General features: G+C 38.0%; 1 pseudogene; it reads left to right on the top strand.

Moving 5' to 3' along the window:
* Positions 1–3,657: 3,657 nt before the first annotated feature.
* Positions 3,658–16,086, top strand: part of LOC114196616 (signal recognition particle receptor subunit alpha pseudogene) — a 192,354-nt pseudogene continuing 179,925 nt past the window's right edge.

Here is a 16,086-nt window from a genome sequence, read left to right as displayed (position 1 = left end):
TAGAGGAGCAAAAAGGAAATAGTATTTTTTTTTGTTAGAAAATAATAAAGCAAGAACTGGCTTGTATAGGAGCTTAAAATAAATCTCCGTCCAAGTAATTTCACAATACACATTAGCCATTTCTCCCAAACATAAGCACAGTGGTTTTTACTAATACTGTTAATAGGTTGGAATTGATGAATGAGAACAAATGGAAATTGGCAGAGGGCTATCTTAGATATATTTGGGATACATTTCCTTGAAGATTATAAGACGTATAATCATTAAGTATATATTTCTAGTGAAGGAGACTGTTCATTCTCAGTTTATTCTGAACATTCTTCATTGTTCCTAGGTAATATCTTTTTTTTTTTCCCACTCGTTTTTCTTCCTAAAGAGAGCTTAAGGTTAGTATTTGCCATGAACTATTGCTGACTTTATATATTTCAGCTTGCCTCCAAAAGAAATGTGAGATGGTTATCTAAACATTAGTTAAGTTTTACAAAGATAAAATTTTGTATAATTCACATATATTTAAAGAACTTTTTATAGAATGAGAGATTGTCATCCCCAGTATATGCAAGAAGTTTGGTGTCTGTCTCTCAGTCACAATGTGGGAAAGTCTGCATGAACAATCATAGTTTTTATTTTTTGCCTTAAATAGTCCAGTGTTTTTGTGTTTGTTTTATTATTTGACTGTGATAACTTTGCTTTATTTAGTTGATAATGGCTATTTTTTCATTATAACTTAAGTGACTCTGTCTTTATCATAGACATGTCATCATTAACATAAATGAAATAATTGGCTAAAGATCACATTTTTCCAAGTGGCCAAATGTTTTACTCATGACACTTCTCTGTCTCTCTCACATACATATATGTGACCTATTAGCAAATAATTCCAACGCTACCTTTTTGATATACCCAGAATGTATCATTTCTCAACATCTTCACTGCTACCACCTGGGTGCAAGATAGCAACAAACCGCACAGTATTTCTTGCAAAAGCCTTCTGACTGATTCCCCGACCATCTGTTTCTGATACAGTAGCCAATGTGATCATTTAAAAATATTTCAGACCATATTATTCCTCTGCTCCAGGCCACAATGATTCTTTTCTGAATGTTGCAAACCAAATGGTATTGCCAAACTTACTCTCACCCTCCAAACCCCTTTTAGATGCTTTAATCTTCTGAAAAGCTATCATAACCATGTGATACGTTACATTTCTGTGTTTACCATTTATCTTCCCAGATAAAACATAATGAAAATGTGAGGTCAGGGACTTTATTTTCTTCAATACCATATTTCAAATGCCTAGAATTTTCTGGTCCATTATAAGCTCAGAATAAATATCAGCTAAATAAGTAAGTGAAATTAAGAATATACCAAGATTCATGATTGCAACTAAAATATGAATAGCCTGATAATTGTACACTGATTAAAAATGTAATCTCCTTTAATTTAGATCAATTTTATTATTCTTATGTGATAATCATCAACAGCTACATTTTTCTTCTGCCTTTATGTTATAAGGCACTAATGGTAAATTTTTATATACATTGTCCTATTTAATCTTCAAATAATGCTATGAGGTAGTTGCAACAATTTCATCATTTTTACAAATGAAAAGTCAAAACTTTTCAAGATTAAATTATCTTCTTAAGGTAAGAAAGTGCTTACATAGCAGAGCTGAACCACATCAAATTTATTCCAAAACTTGTTTTATACTATGGATGCCCCAATCTGCAACTTAGATATTTTAAATTAAGTGGTGGTGTATAGACCTACCTGGTAACATCATCTGCATTGAGTAGTATTTGGCAAATTCATGAACTATTTTCCCAAATCTCTAAGTTTTTTTTCTCATCAGCTTCTTTATCATCATTCTCAAGAATATAGATTCTCACCATTCTGTTCATATTTGTTGCATTCTTTTTACTATCTGGGTATGCTCTTGAGATTTCCAACTGTGATTCAGACTCTACCCTGGCATTATTCAAATCATCTTGAATAATGGTCCTCTTCCTTCATCCAGGGTCTCAGAAATTTCCTACTTGTGTTTTTTCTTTGTGGGCAGAAATTCTTCCTTATCCATCTCTGCCTCACATAAAACATGACTATAATATCTAGCAAAATGTTTTGAGACACTTTCTCCATTTATGTAATCCCTTTGCTTTTTTCTTTTTCATCTGAAACTGACCCATGTAATACGTTGTAACAATTTATTCACTTAGAATTTAATTTACTAGTGTAACACACCATTCCAGACTTAATTTAGGATAATAAAGAACAGTAACACACTTATTTCAACTGGTGGGTCTTAGTCAAGACTTTCTGGATTCCTGGAAGGTCCATGGATTAGATACAGGGAGTCTAAAAACAACTATAAATTGTCTGTCAAACTGGTGTGTGTGTGTACAATTGTGTATTATTTCCAAGGAGGGTATCTGTAACATTCATCCTATTGTCAAAGGGAATATTGTCACAAAAAAAATTAAGAATTTTTATATCATTGCACTATATTTTTTGCAAGAGGTCTTTGAAAGGATGTAGCCACAAGTGGACCCATGAACTGAAGCTGGGCAGGTGGATGCTCCGCACTCCCTTCCCTGTCCTCGGAATGCAACTTCTGCCCACTGTTCCCACATTGGGAGCCATTTTCTTTTCTTTTTTTTTTTTAAAGATTTTATTTATTTATTTGAGAGAGAGAGAATGAGAGATAGAGAGCACGAGAGGGAAGAGGGTCAGAGGGAGAAGCAGACTCCCTGCCGAGCAGGGAGCCCGATGCGGCACTCGATCCCGGGACTCCAGGATCATGACCTGAGCCTAAGGCAGTCGCTTAACCAACTGAGCCACCCAGGCGCCCAGGAGCCATTTTCAAAGATATACCTTAAGAGAGCAATGTGTTGTTGAGCTCATCTGGATGGTATATGTGACTGAACGCAATGAAGGCCTCCATATAAACTTCTAAGATTCCAGTGGGCAGGGGCAGAGATTTATTCATCTTGTGGCTGCCAAAGACAAACTTTTTATATATGTCCCTTGTTTATTAAAACTTATACCTACCAATCTGGAGTGGCCTGCTTCTATCTTTGGTTTCTCTTTTGCTCTTTGTGTATGGGATCTGGTTTGTGAACCAACAATTAACCAACCAACCAGGAGACAGCAAAAATGGGTCTTGGGAAAGTGTCATCTGGAGAGGAAATCCTAAGTTGGTCATTGAGCTCTATGTGGGGAGGGGCCATGTTAAATGCTGTGGACCGCCATGTAAGTATGGGGACATACTGAAATGCCAACCGGTTTGCTGCACCTGTTTGAAGAACTGTGCAGAGTATACTGTGACAGGGAAGGGAAATGGAGGGCTGCCATAGTGGGCTCGTCTCCACTGTGGGCTGTTTGGCTGGACGCCAACGTCCAACTAGTGGCTGAAGCTCAGGTTAGAAAGTTAAAAGGGCTGAGATTAGAAAAAGACATGCATGTGTCTTTGCTGACTTCGGGGCTAGCAGAGAAGGTAGAGAGCAGAATGTGCTGTTTTGCAAAGCTAGAGGGGTACAAGCTGCCACGGATTCAGGTCTGAATGATTGTGACAAGCCTGACTGGGACACTAAGAGTGTGAAATTCCAGGGAAAGTGAGGAGAGTGAAGGAGGATGTCTTGGTGATTGACAGCGCAACAGATGAAACACACCTGCCCTTTGGCCCCTGCCACAGTAAAAGCACAGCAAAAACAACCCCAGCTAGTGGGGCAGCTCCTAGTTCAGGCGACATTCATGGTGAAAGAATATACTATCATTGAGTATACTGATATAGCTGCCAAGTTTTGGCAGAAGATCAGGTAAAGGTCCACGAGTGGTTAGTGGGGCTCTGGGATATAGCGTACGGTGGCATTTCTCTGACCAGTCAGGAAGCAGAGAAAGTAAGCAACAGCACCACCCATCCTGCTCTCAAAGAGTGCCTCCATAGCACTGGAGAAGTTCATTACTCAGTCCCGTATAGTTTGAATTATTCTAGCCTCTGGGGAGTTGTGGCCCAACTCAGGGGAATCTCCTTGGGCATGTAGGACCCTGGACAGCTACAGAGGAGGTACAACACATCCTTAGGGAGTTGGAAATGTGACAGCAATCTATGCTACTGTCTTTGAAGTTCTTGATCAGGACACATTCACTGAAGGACTGAAAGCTAAGATACTACAGTCTAAGACCCCCCAGGACCTGGTTTGGAATGCTGATATCCATGCTGAACCCTGTCATGGAACAAGACATTTATGATATTGAGCAATCCATTGCTGATCTGGGGGAAACTGACCACTCCTAGGAGTAGGTAAGGGATGTGTAAAGACCCAAGATAGAGAGGGAGCTTGGGAAGCCAAAATACTCTCCCAAACATTTGTAAAGTTTCCAGCAAATGTTAACACAGAAGCATATGTGGTTGACCTCGGTGCTGCCCTGACCCTACCTGAAAAAATAGACAGGCAACCTGGTTCTGTGTTGGTTAGCCTGTAGAAAGTCTTAGAATGTGGACAACAGTTTGGACCTGACCCACCTATGCTTACTATCTCCCATCTGCTGGAGCAGAGCCCTCAGGGATATAGTCAGCATGGGTGCCTTTCATACTCAGGTAAAGGATGCAAGCCAAGACTGCCCCAGGTGAGTGCTGTTGGAGGTGACCAAAGGCTTAATGTTGAGCTCACTATTGATTTGTATCCCAGAAATAATCGAAGGTGATGGCTCTGCTTGTACTGGAGCTGAGTGTACTTTAATACATGGTAACCCTCAGAAGTTTTCAGGCCCCCTCAGTGCTGCTGATGATTACAGTGGGCAAACTGTTAAGGTTGGAAGGTCCTTTTGAAATTGAAATTGGGTGTTCTTCGCCCCACAGGAAAAGTTTATCTCTTTAATACTGGAAAACATACTGGGCATTGATACCCTACAAAGGCCAAATCTGCAAACCTCTATTGGTGAATTTCCCCTCTAGTTTAATCAATCCTGTGTTGAGGGGAAATGCCAACTGGTAACTCTCAAAGAGTATAAATTGCTTGGAAGCATACGGAGTTAGGAGAAACTATCCAAGAACTATACCAAGTGGGTATTGTATGCCCTGCTCATGATGCTTTCAACAGCCCAGTATGGCCAGTAAAAAAAAGCCAAATGGCTGAATATTGATGATGACAGGCTACTGAGAATTGAACAAGGTAGTGCCCCAACACCCCATGCATGAGGCCATGCCCAACATTGCCACCATCTTAGGTACCTTGGTCATGGTCCTAGGAGTGTACCATACTCTACTGGACTTAATAAATGCTTTTTTAGTATCTCTGAGTCACAAGATCAGTTGGTCACTAAGTCATAACATCTATTTGTCTTCATGTGGGAAGGGCAGCAATGGACTTTTCAAGTGCTTTTCAAAGGCTACTTGCACAGTATGTCATGGGATGATAACCTGAGATCTGTTCCTATTTTCCTTCCACATATCAATAACTGGGTCCATGACATTTTAATATAATGTTAATATGTGAAGATTTGCCTCTGCTGCAGGACATTCTGCAAACTGTGCTCGTATATCTGTGAGGGAGAAGATGGGTGGTGAACTTACAGAAAATTCAAGGCCCAGACACTCCTATAAAGTTTTGGGAAGTTGTTTGGTTGGGTAAGACATGCATTGTTCCAGAAACTATAATTGACAAAGTGCAAGCCTATCCAATCTCCAAGAACACAAAAGGGGTACAAGACTTTATAAGGATTTGGGATTTGGGGAAGACTTTTATTCCTTGCCTGGCACCATGCCTCCATCCTTTACACCACTTGGTAAAGAAAGGGCACATGTGGGACTGGGCAAGCAGCCTTTGAGAAGGCAAAAATAAGAGTGAAGTAGATTAGAGCTTTGGGCATCTCCCAAGCAGGGCTACCAATCGAGTTAGCTGTGTCTATGACTCTGGAAGGTATGGGTTGGACACTGTGGTAGAGATAGTACCCATAGGATTTTGGTCCCAGCTCTGGAAGGGGATAGAAACCTGAGATAACCTCATAGAACAACAGCTCTTAGCAGTGTGCACCATGCTCCCCCAGGAAGAGTCTCTCACGAAGGAATAGCATTATCATGGTAAGAACTTCCTTACCTACTATCAAGGTATGACTTGAGAATATGTTCTATTGATCCACCTTGGCATAGTTCAAACCCCCACATTGACTAAGTGACATGTCTTGTTGTAGTAGCGGACAACCCTATCTCCAAACACACTGTTTCTAGATATGTAGGTGGTAATAGGCTTTGTGGAGCACCTGATGGAAATACCTTTGTAAAGTGGGTCCACTGTATGCCCAGCAGAGGAATCAATCCAACTGTTGGGTATGTGGACAGGTGCCCCTCTTTAGCTTGTCAGGATTACCATGGTGATTATCAACATTCCAGGAGGGGATTGGAAGGCCCTAAAGCAGTGCATTAAGCAAGCACAAGCTAAGGTTAGTACTCTTAATACATCTAATATTACCAGTACTGATTCAGAAACGTGGCTTTTGTCATACACTATCAATAACACTGGGCATGGATATTCTTTTTCTGTTAGCCAAATTACACAGGCAGCCATCAAAGTCCTGATCAAAAGGGTCCTAAAAATACCAGCATTAGAGTCATGGGTTATGATGCTCAGATTTGGGATGGGTTCATGTGGCTCCTATGGGGTTGTGGACATTTGAACAGCTGGACAGCCTTTTATTGGGAATGGAAAAATCACTCTAAACAGAATCAACCCAATTGTCCCAGGAATAGAGGATGAATATCTAGAACTGTGTAGTCGGTTGTACTAAAGAGAGTGACTGGTTTGCCCCTGACTGGTTGCACCATCCAGCTATTTATTGTGTAGCCTGGATGGGACCCAGTGGCCGCGTGGCACAAAACTTTGGCCATGGCTTCCACATGGGTGGTTGGGTTGCCTTACTCTAGGTTTTCTCTGGGAAGAGGGAAGAATCTGTCCCATGGTAACAAAAATTGCCAAGCACGCTCTCCTCAAGGTCGGCTGGACAAGTTCTAGTTTCCACCGGTATGGTCATTTAGTTGCCATTTTTGTTCCCCCCCCAACAGGCCTGGAGGACATTTTCGCACCTATAGAAACCCTGACTAAATTCATCCAGCAAGCTTTAAATGGTAGCTAATAAAGCCTGTCCTTAATGAACACTGGACTGTCTGTAATGAGAAAAACTGTCCTCCAATTTAGGTATTGGTCTTCGGCATCATTACTGCCTTGCCAGTAAGCAACTGCACCGTTATCCAAACAGAATGTTGTGTGTTCATACCTGATAAATCTGTTTAATGTATCATTTTTATTAAATCACATGAGGACACAAGTTAATGCCCTGAGTGATCCAATGCCCAGCCTAGGGGACTTAATAAATCAGTGGTTCAGATAATGAGGCTCTTGGTGAGAAAAAAATGTCACTTATTTCAGGAATCATTATGTTAACCTGTGTTTTTCTTGCACATAGGTACATTGTTGTGCTATCTGCCTCTGTGTAGCCAGATAGGTGCCAAATGAGCTACCTCCATGTTAGTGAAACCCCTTGCTGGACACTCAGGGTGCATTGCAGAAGAGCGGTACTGTAAGATTGTAAAAGCCATTCTGGAGGGGTAGGGTGTTGGAGAAGGTCATCCAGATCATGTGACCAGTGGTTGGCTCTTGAGCTGGATCCCAGCAATCAGAGGCACCTCACCACTTCTTTATCCTTGGAATGTAAGTTCTGGCTGACTTTCCACAATGGAAACTGTTTCCAAGGACACAGACTTAAAAGCATAATGTGCTGTTAAGACCCTCTGGATGATGTACATCATTGAACCCAGCCAGGTAAGGCCTCTATATGAACTTCGAAAATTCTAGATGGTGGTGTGGAGATCCACTTGTCTTGTCACTATAAATTCCCTTGCTTCTTAAATCTGCCACCTACCAATCTGAATTGGTGTGCCTCTTCAATCTCCTCTCACCTTCTGTGCATGGAAGCCAGTTTGCAAACCAACAATATTATATACATATTATCAAATAAGTTATATTTTGCTAATTACTTTTAGGCCATCTAGAAATTATGAACCTTTTTTTTTCATTTTATCCTGGCCTGCATAGAGCTGTTATTATTTTTCCTAACTGACTTCATCTCCATAAAGTTTTTCTGCCCACTCATCAGGCAAAACTGAGCTTTTTGTATCATATTTTGTTTCTTGAGGCATCGTTGTTTTCTGTGGAGGAAATAATACATCAAACACAAAGAGTGTGCTTCTTTGTCAGGGAGGGATGAAGAGAAATGTGAGATGTGAATTCTGCTCTGCCCACAGCCTTCATCAGCCAGCAGTAAGGAAAAAAAAAAAGGTTTATAAAAATCTATTGCTCTAGTGGAAAGGAAATAGGTAGCAGGTCCTGTTACTTTAAAAAAAGAAACACACACACACACACACACACAATAATAGCCATTTTTGTTACTGTTTGCACTGTGTTTTTCTGCCAAAATAAACATGGCTCTGTTGCATCTCACCATTTTCTCTTAGAGAAAGAAAAATCATGCTTTACAGATGAGTTAAATTATTTTCTAAGGCAAAGGTGGGGGTGTGCTCTCAATTGTTCTTACAGACATTAGTCAGCATTTTATTTCACTATTAGGAAAGTTGATGGAAAGGATTAAGTTTTTTCTTGACTAGCCATGTTCTCTTCAATTTGTCAGTTTCCAAATTACAAAGGAGCAATTTCACTGGTCAAAATTTATCATGTTTGGAACATTTTCCTCACCATATAAGTATGTAACTAACATCAAGAACCCCTAAAATTTGGCAGATTTTAGTGTGTGTATGTGTGTGTGTGTATGTGTGTGTGTGTTTGTGTGTGTGTGCCGTTTTCAACTATAGATAACAGTTTAACTCTATGACCTGTAATTCAGAACAAAGCATCATCACTATAAGGCTAATACTCTTTAAAATGTATCATATCATTAATTTAGTTTATTTAGTATTGATTGTATATTTGGCAAAGCAAAAAGCAGAAAATAGATTCTACCTCTGATTAGTACTTTCAGGGTAATACATAAGTGAGGGGGAAAAAAATCAACTGCAAGAGAGGGAGAATTCAAATGGGAATTATGTTTAATGACTATTTTTTCAGCACTATATTAGTTTCCTATTGCTACTGCAAAGAAATTATCCCAAACTCAGTGGCTTAAAACAATACAAATTTATTATCTTACAGTTCCATAGATCAGAATTATGAAATAGGTCTCACTAGGCTAAAATCAGGGTGTCTGCCATGCTGAGTTCCTTTCTGGAAGTTCTAGGGAAGAATCTATTTTATTGCTTTTTCCACCTTCTAGAGGCTGCCATAATTCAATAGCTCATCATTTCAATTCATCCTTAAAGGCATCAATGGAGCAGTAAATGGATGAGTCTTTTTCATATCTGAAAAGTAGCAGAAAATGCCACCCCAGAATATGCTTCTTTTGCATAGGGATTATTTTGAGCTGATTATTTTTGAGAAATTTCAGACACAGAGAAGCTCAGAAAACAAAGTAGAAGTTACCCTTTTGTAAGGGAAATTTACATTTATAAAGAAAAATCTCCATTTGTAAGAGTGTCTCCCTCTTTGTACCAGGGAGGGAAAGATGACTCCAAATCACAAGAGAATCTTGTCGATGGAGAAGGTCTAAACTGAATAACATAATAGAACAAATCTCACCTTTGTTAATCTTGCTCATAACTGGCTTCTTTTCCCAACATCTTGCTTTTATCTTTAGCTGAAGATGGTATTTAAGGTGGTGGGTTTGACCATTTTGGGGAGTTGCTCACTTTTCCTAGGTTATCTCCCCTGTATAAACGATACATTTCCATTTGTTTTTTCTCTTGTTAATTTGTCTTTTACTACAGCAGGTCTCAGACAGAAATACAGACGAGTAGAGGGAAAATTATGTTTCCTCCCTTACACACCACATCACTCTGACACTGACTCTTCTGCCTCCCTCACCCACATTTCAGGACCTTCATGATCACTTTGGGCCACTGAATAATCTAGAATAATCTCTCCATTTTACGGTCTGTTGATTTGCCTTAATTACATCTGCAACCTCAATTTCTCTGTGCATGTAACATAACATATTCATAGGTTCAGGAGATTTATACTCACACATCTTTGGGGGCCATTATTCTTCCTACTGTAAGAATATAATATGTTCTTTATACTGTGCCAGTTATTCAAAGAAGTTGAGGGAGGGAAGAGCAAGTCAGAAATGGATATATATTTATAATACAGCATATTCATTAACATAAAACACATTTGTTAAGAATTAGTATGAAAATACTATGTCCCAAATGAGAATGACCTCCAATAGCTGTGGGAAGCCTGGGAGATGGAACTTAAGAGAGAATCTTAAGCAGGCTCCAAGTACAGCACAGAGCTTGATGAAGGGCTCGATCTCAGAACCCTGAAATCAAGAGTGGGTTGCTCAACTGACTGAGCCACCCAGGCACACCTGGACTTTCTTAAAATAGCTCCCTGTGGGTAATTTCACAACCCTAAAACAATGGAAAAACTAACAGCCCAATGTAAATGATAAACCCAAAGTTAAAGGGTAAATCCCTCCTTGTACAGTTAGCTAATGTTAAAAAACCTTATAAAACCCTTTGTTAGAGGCAAAGAGGGGACTTCCTCCTCATCTAGGAGGAGAGATCACTACCTTGTAAAGTAGCTTCTTTCTTACTTCTATACTTAATAAATCCTTGTCCCTTTCTCTAAAGGGCTTGCTCTTAAATTCTTTCCCATGCTAAGCCAATAACACTCTCAGCAAGGGGCCTGAGGCCCTCCCTCTGGGGTCCTCAGCCCATCCAGCATCAATACCACTGAATGAGAGAGGAGTTAGCTTCAGCCCTATATTAATTTCATTCTCATTCGGCCTTGTTTATGGATTTAGCCCACTAATGAAAGAATAATTTTGATCTAGAAAGCACCTGTGTTTAGGGAAAGTCTGAAGAATTGCTATTTTACTTAACCCTTGACAATTCTTCGTGAGTTCCAAGAGTACATGGAATGTCAAATTGTTTTCACAGGGTGTGGATAAGCCTAACTTCATTTTGAAGGAAATATGTATTGAAAGTCTAGAACAATTATTGTATATTAGGTACTGGATAAACAAAAGTGAACAAGAGGGGCTCCTGGGTGGCTCAGTTGTTAAGCGTCTGCCTTCGGCTCAGGTCATGATCCCAGGGTTCTGGGATCGAGCCCCGCATCGGGCTCTCTGCTCAGCAGGAAGCCTGCTTCTCCCTTTCCCACTCCCTCTGCTTGTGTTCCCTCTCTCACTGTGTCTCTCTCTGTCAAATAAATAAATAAAATCTTTAAAAAAAATGAACAAGATATGTCTATGAAATGCAGCATCCTGCAAGAAGCACACTCAGAGTATCAAAGAGTATGAGGAAAGGGCATTTAGGTTGCTTCAGAGTCAAACATCTTATAGGAGGTGTTGAAAAACAAAAATTCAATTGAGTACATTTGAAGATCTAATTGGCTTTATTAAGCCATTCATGAATCAGGGCAGTATCCCATCCAGCAAGTAGAGGGGAGCTCTGAAGAATTGTACAAACGGAAAGTTTTTATAGAAAGGAGGGTGAGACAAGAAAATTATTGACAAAAGAAAAGAAAGGATTTTTCCAGACCAGTTCACGGGCCCTTGGTTAGAGGGGTAAGGGGTCTTACTGTGTGGATTCTCTCATCTTTGGGGATAGAGATGGCCCATATGACGGATGATCTCATTGGTGCTGATCAAAAATTTCTTGACTGACTGACTTACATTTCTGGGGGAGGTTGCAACTACATGGGTTTGGTGACAACATAAGTGACACCATTTTGGTCCTATGGTTTTGTTTTAAACAGAGGTAATATTTGATTTGGCTCTTAGAAAAGAGCTAAGATTAATTTGTGACCAAAATGTGGAATAATGGGTCAATGGCATGTGAGCAGAGCAAAGTGCATAAGAGAAAAACTTCATAAAGGTATAGAAACATCAGGGTACTTGGAGGTTACAAAGATTTCTAAAAAGTCTGCACTTTCCCATGGCATCTTTATAAATTGTATATAAATAGGATATAAATAATTGCTTTGTGAATAGACTAATCAGTTTTAATATTTGAAGTACATTCTCCATTTATTCACATAGATAATGATGAGTCCTTGGAGTAGATGATTAACCTCTCAATTCTCTTCCAGGTATCATTTATTCCAGCTGGAGCAAAATAACACAGAACTATACCAAAGAAAAGCTCTCTCCCACTCCCATGCCAGTGAAGGGAAACAATACACAAGAATATAGTTATGACAAAATAATCTCAGATAGAAAGACTGGCAATAAAAAATTAAAACAAGGCATAATGTGACTGATAAAAGGAGGGATGACATTTGAGTAAAATTCATAATTATTAGAAGGACCCAACAGTAAAAATACCTAGGGAAAGTTGTTAATTTCTGCAAGCAAAAGCATAACGACCTACAGCTAGATAACAACAACAGAAATTAAGTGTTATGCACAGAGCAAATATAGATTATATTGTTCAAACCAAGACATCTTGCAAGTGAAAATTTATATTAAGGTATTTATGTAGGAACTGAATGGTCTTATTTTATTTTATTGGTGGTCAACAGTTATTCAAAATTTATTTTTGAAAATAAAGTTCATTCAAAACAACTTAAAATCACATATATCTATGTTAATTATATATACATTGCTGCTAAAGTATATTAATGAAAGCAAAAAGTATCATTTACATTAAAAGTGAAATAGAATATTTTTTCTGGTTCCATATTCATGTACTTCAGTTCCTTTGTCTAATATGCCTTGCAACTGGTCTTGTTCTGCAAAATGTTTTTAATTTAGATATCATTCTTCTTCCCTCCTCCACTCCTCCTTCTCCTTCTTTTTCCAAAATCACCCACAATCTTCCTCAAAGTTGATTTTTTAATAAAGTTGAAGTGTTGACATTTGCATTGTCACTTCTCTGTATACTGTAGCGTTTTTAATTGAGAAAATTTCTTTCTGTCTTACTCTTTTGGTACCTGGTAAAAACAAAACAAACTTTTAAAACTGGTGACTAGTTTCAATTCCAGTTTTCTTTTGTTTTATTTGTTTTGTTCCCATGAAATATGAATGTATTTTTTCCCAATTTATCAGTACTGTCCTATTGCCTTCATTAGGAGCACTAATATTTATAACTGATATTTTACAAGACAAAATTTGCTAAATTAAATTGACTTCATCTGTGGCTCATTTGAATGTTCCTTTGTATGCTTTCTTTGCCAACCATAGGTGCTTCAAAAGCATAGGATTTCTCCATTTATTTCCATGCGAGTATAAAACCAAAACTATCACTAAAACATAGTACTCCACCAAAATTCTTCCCACATGTAGAGATATTACAAAGCACATTTGTAGACTTTTAAAATTAAATCTGTACATGTAAGTTCTTATTGTTTAGTTTGGTCTTTTCACAGCTTTTGTGGGAATACATTTTAATGGCATCTTACTTTGCAAGATTTATTTTCAATAATTAAAAGTTGATAATATTTCCAAAATGTAAGTTTTGTGCCACTCCACTTATTGGATAATATTGTTAGTGAATTCCACCTGAATTTGAACAAAATGAATCAAAACTTAAGAGTATTCATTGGTAAAAAAAATTAGTATTGCTATATATGCCTAAGATAATTTAAAAAGTAGTTATTCCAAGTCTTGAAATGTTTAAAATGTGATCACTGACAGGCAGCCAAAAATCAAAACATAATCAACATCAGCTTCAGCTTCATTACTATTCATTTTTAGTGTGTGTGTGTGTGTGTGTGTGTGTGTGTGTATGTGCGCACTTGTGTGCGTGCATGATGAAAGTGGGCTGGAAATGAAGAAATAAAGTTCATGCAAGAAGACAGAGTAAAATATATTTAGAGTTTCATGATTTTTTGCATTATCTCCAGACAATTTGATCAGTTTTTAGATTCAATAATATCATTTTTTTAAATATCATAAAGATGAAACATGAGAGCAATTTATTTTATTTTATATTTTATTTTTTTTTAATTTTATTATGTTATGTTAGTCACCATACAATACATCATTAGTTTTTGATGTAGCGTTCCATGATTCACTGTTTGTGCATAACACCCAGTGCTCCATGCAGTACGTGCCCTCTTTAATACCCATCACCAGGCTAACCCATCCCCCCTCCACTCCCCACCCCAGAACGCTGTTTGTTTCTCAGAGTCCATCGTCTCTCATGGTTCATCTCTCCCTCCGATTCCCCCCCTTCATTTTTCCCTTCCTTCTCCTAATGTCCTCCCTGCTATTCCTTATGTTCCACAAATAAGTGAAACCATATGATAATTAACTTTCTCTGCTTGACTTATTTCACTTAACATAAGAGCAATTTAAAAAGTATAATCAGTTTTGGGGAAAGGGTAAAATGGATCTTATGGTATAGATAAAGTTAGAGTATCAAACGCCAATGAGACATTTTGTTTTAGTTTACCTACAGATAAATATATACTAAAACACACACATATGCATGTATATGTCTATTTTTACATGGATTAATATACATACATATATTTCAAAACTTTGTCTTTTGAGAGAGCCTAGAAGTACTGACACTCCAGTTAACAGTCAGCACACTCAGCCCCACATCATGATTTATTAATACCATTCTCCAATAAAATAAACCAAGTTTCCCTGAAGTGATAGCGGATTCTAAGGCTGGGACAAGGAAAATGCAAGAAAAGCGTGGTGCATCATGTGGTGCCAGAAAACAAAAATGATAGAATATATCTATGATATTGGAAATAACCCCTCAGTGTTCCCAATGGCTTAAGCTGGAATAATTTAAGCAACAAAATAAATAAGAGTATTGGATTATCACCCAAACAAAAGAAATATTCATTAATCCATACTGATATGAATAAATATTGAATGAATAAATATAGGGATGAGAAGGAACACTTTTTTTTAGAAGAATGCCACATAATTAAGAAACAATGAGGAAAATAGAAAATCACCATTGGAATATTACAGTAATTATGGGTATAGGAAAGTCCCACTGATGAATGCTAAAATTATTGTACAAAACTTTAAGGAGAAATAAGATATTTGCAAAACCTCAAAGTAATTTCTTCAAAATAGTGATTAATTGCAGTGCCAGTTTTGTCATATATCTACAAATTACTTGATATTTTTCTCTCCATGAGATGGAGATTTACTCCGCTCCCCTTGAGATGGGCTAGATATAGTGACTTGCTTCCAAGGACTGGAGTATGGAAAGGGAAAAATAGTAACATTATAGTGGAGAACACTTAGTGGATACCACCTTAACCAAGAGATCAAGATTGACATCAAAGTCATAAATCACGTTGACATCATATACTACATGATATTTTGTGATGAGAATGTTCTTTCATTCACTGCTGTATCATTCCCCCAACTATCATAACCCTATTCTAATCATAAGAAAATGTTAGACAAACCCAAATCAAGTGACATTCTACAAAACACTTGGCCAGGACTCATCAAAGGTAGCAAGGTCACGAAAAACAAGGAAAGGACAAGAATTTGCCACAGGCAGGAGGAGATTAAGGAGACATAATGACCAAAAGCATTATGGTACCCATTTTGGATCCTTTAATAGTAAAATCTGAATAAAGTACAGGCACAGCTCAATTTCTTGTGCTTCATTTTATTGTACTTTGCAGATACTGTGTTTGGATTTTTTTTGTTGTTGTTTTTGTTGGTTTTACAAATTGCAGTTTCGTAGCAAGACTGCATCAAGCTAGTCGGTGGCTCTATTTTTCCTGACATTAGCTCACTTCATGTCTCTGTATCCCATTTCAGCAATTCTTGCAGTATTACAAACTTCTTATTATTGTATTTGTTATGTGATCTCTGATCAGTGATTATGATTAGGTAAAAGCTCAGATGATGGTTAGCACTTTTTATCAATGCAGTATTTTAAAATTAAGGTGTGTACATTGTTTTCTTAAAAAAGACATAATATTATTGCACCCTTAATAGACTACATTATAGTGCAAACATAACTTTTATACGCACTGGGAAACCAAAATT

The sequence above is a fragment of the Eumetopias jubatus genome, unplaced genomic scaffold (genome assembly GCF_037043125.1).
Source record: "Eumetopias jubatus isolate StellerSeaLion01/CBP00866 unplaced genomic scaffold, mEumJub1_p1.0 scaffold_2, whole genome shotgun sequence".
Taxonomy (NCBI): Eukaryota; Metazoa; Chordata; class Mammalia; order Carnivora; family Otariidae; genus Eumetopias; species Eumetopias jubatus.
The sequence above is the reverse complement of the archived record's forward strand: the minus strand, read 5'-3'. Positions and strand labels throughout refer to the sequence as shown.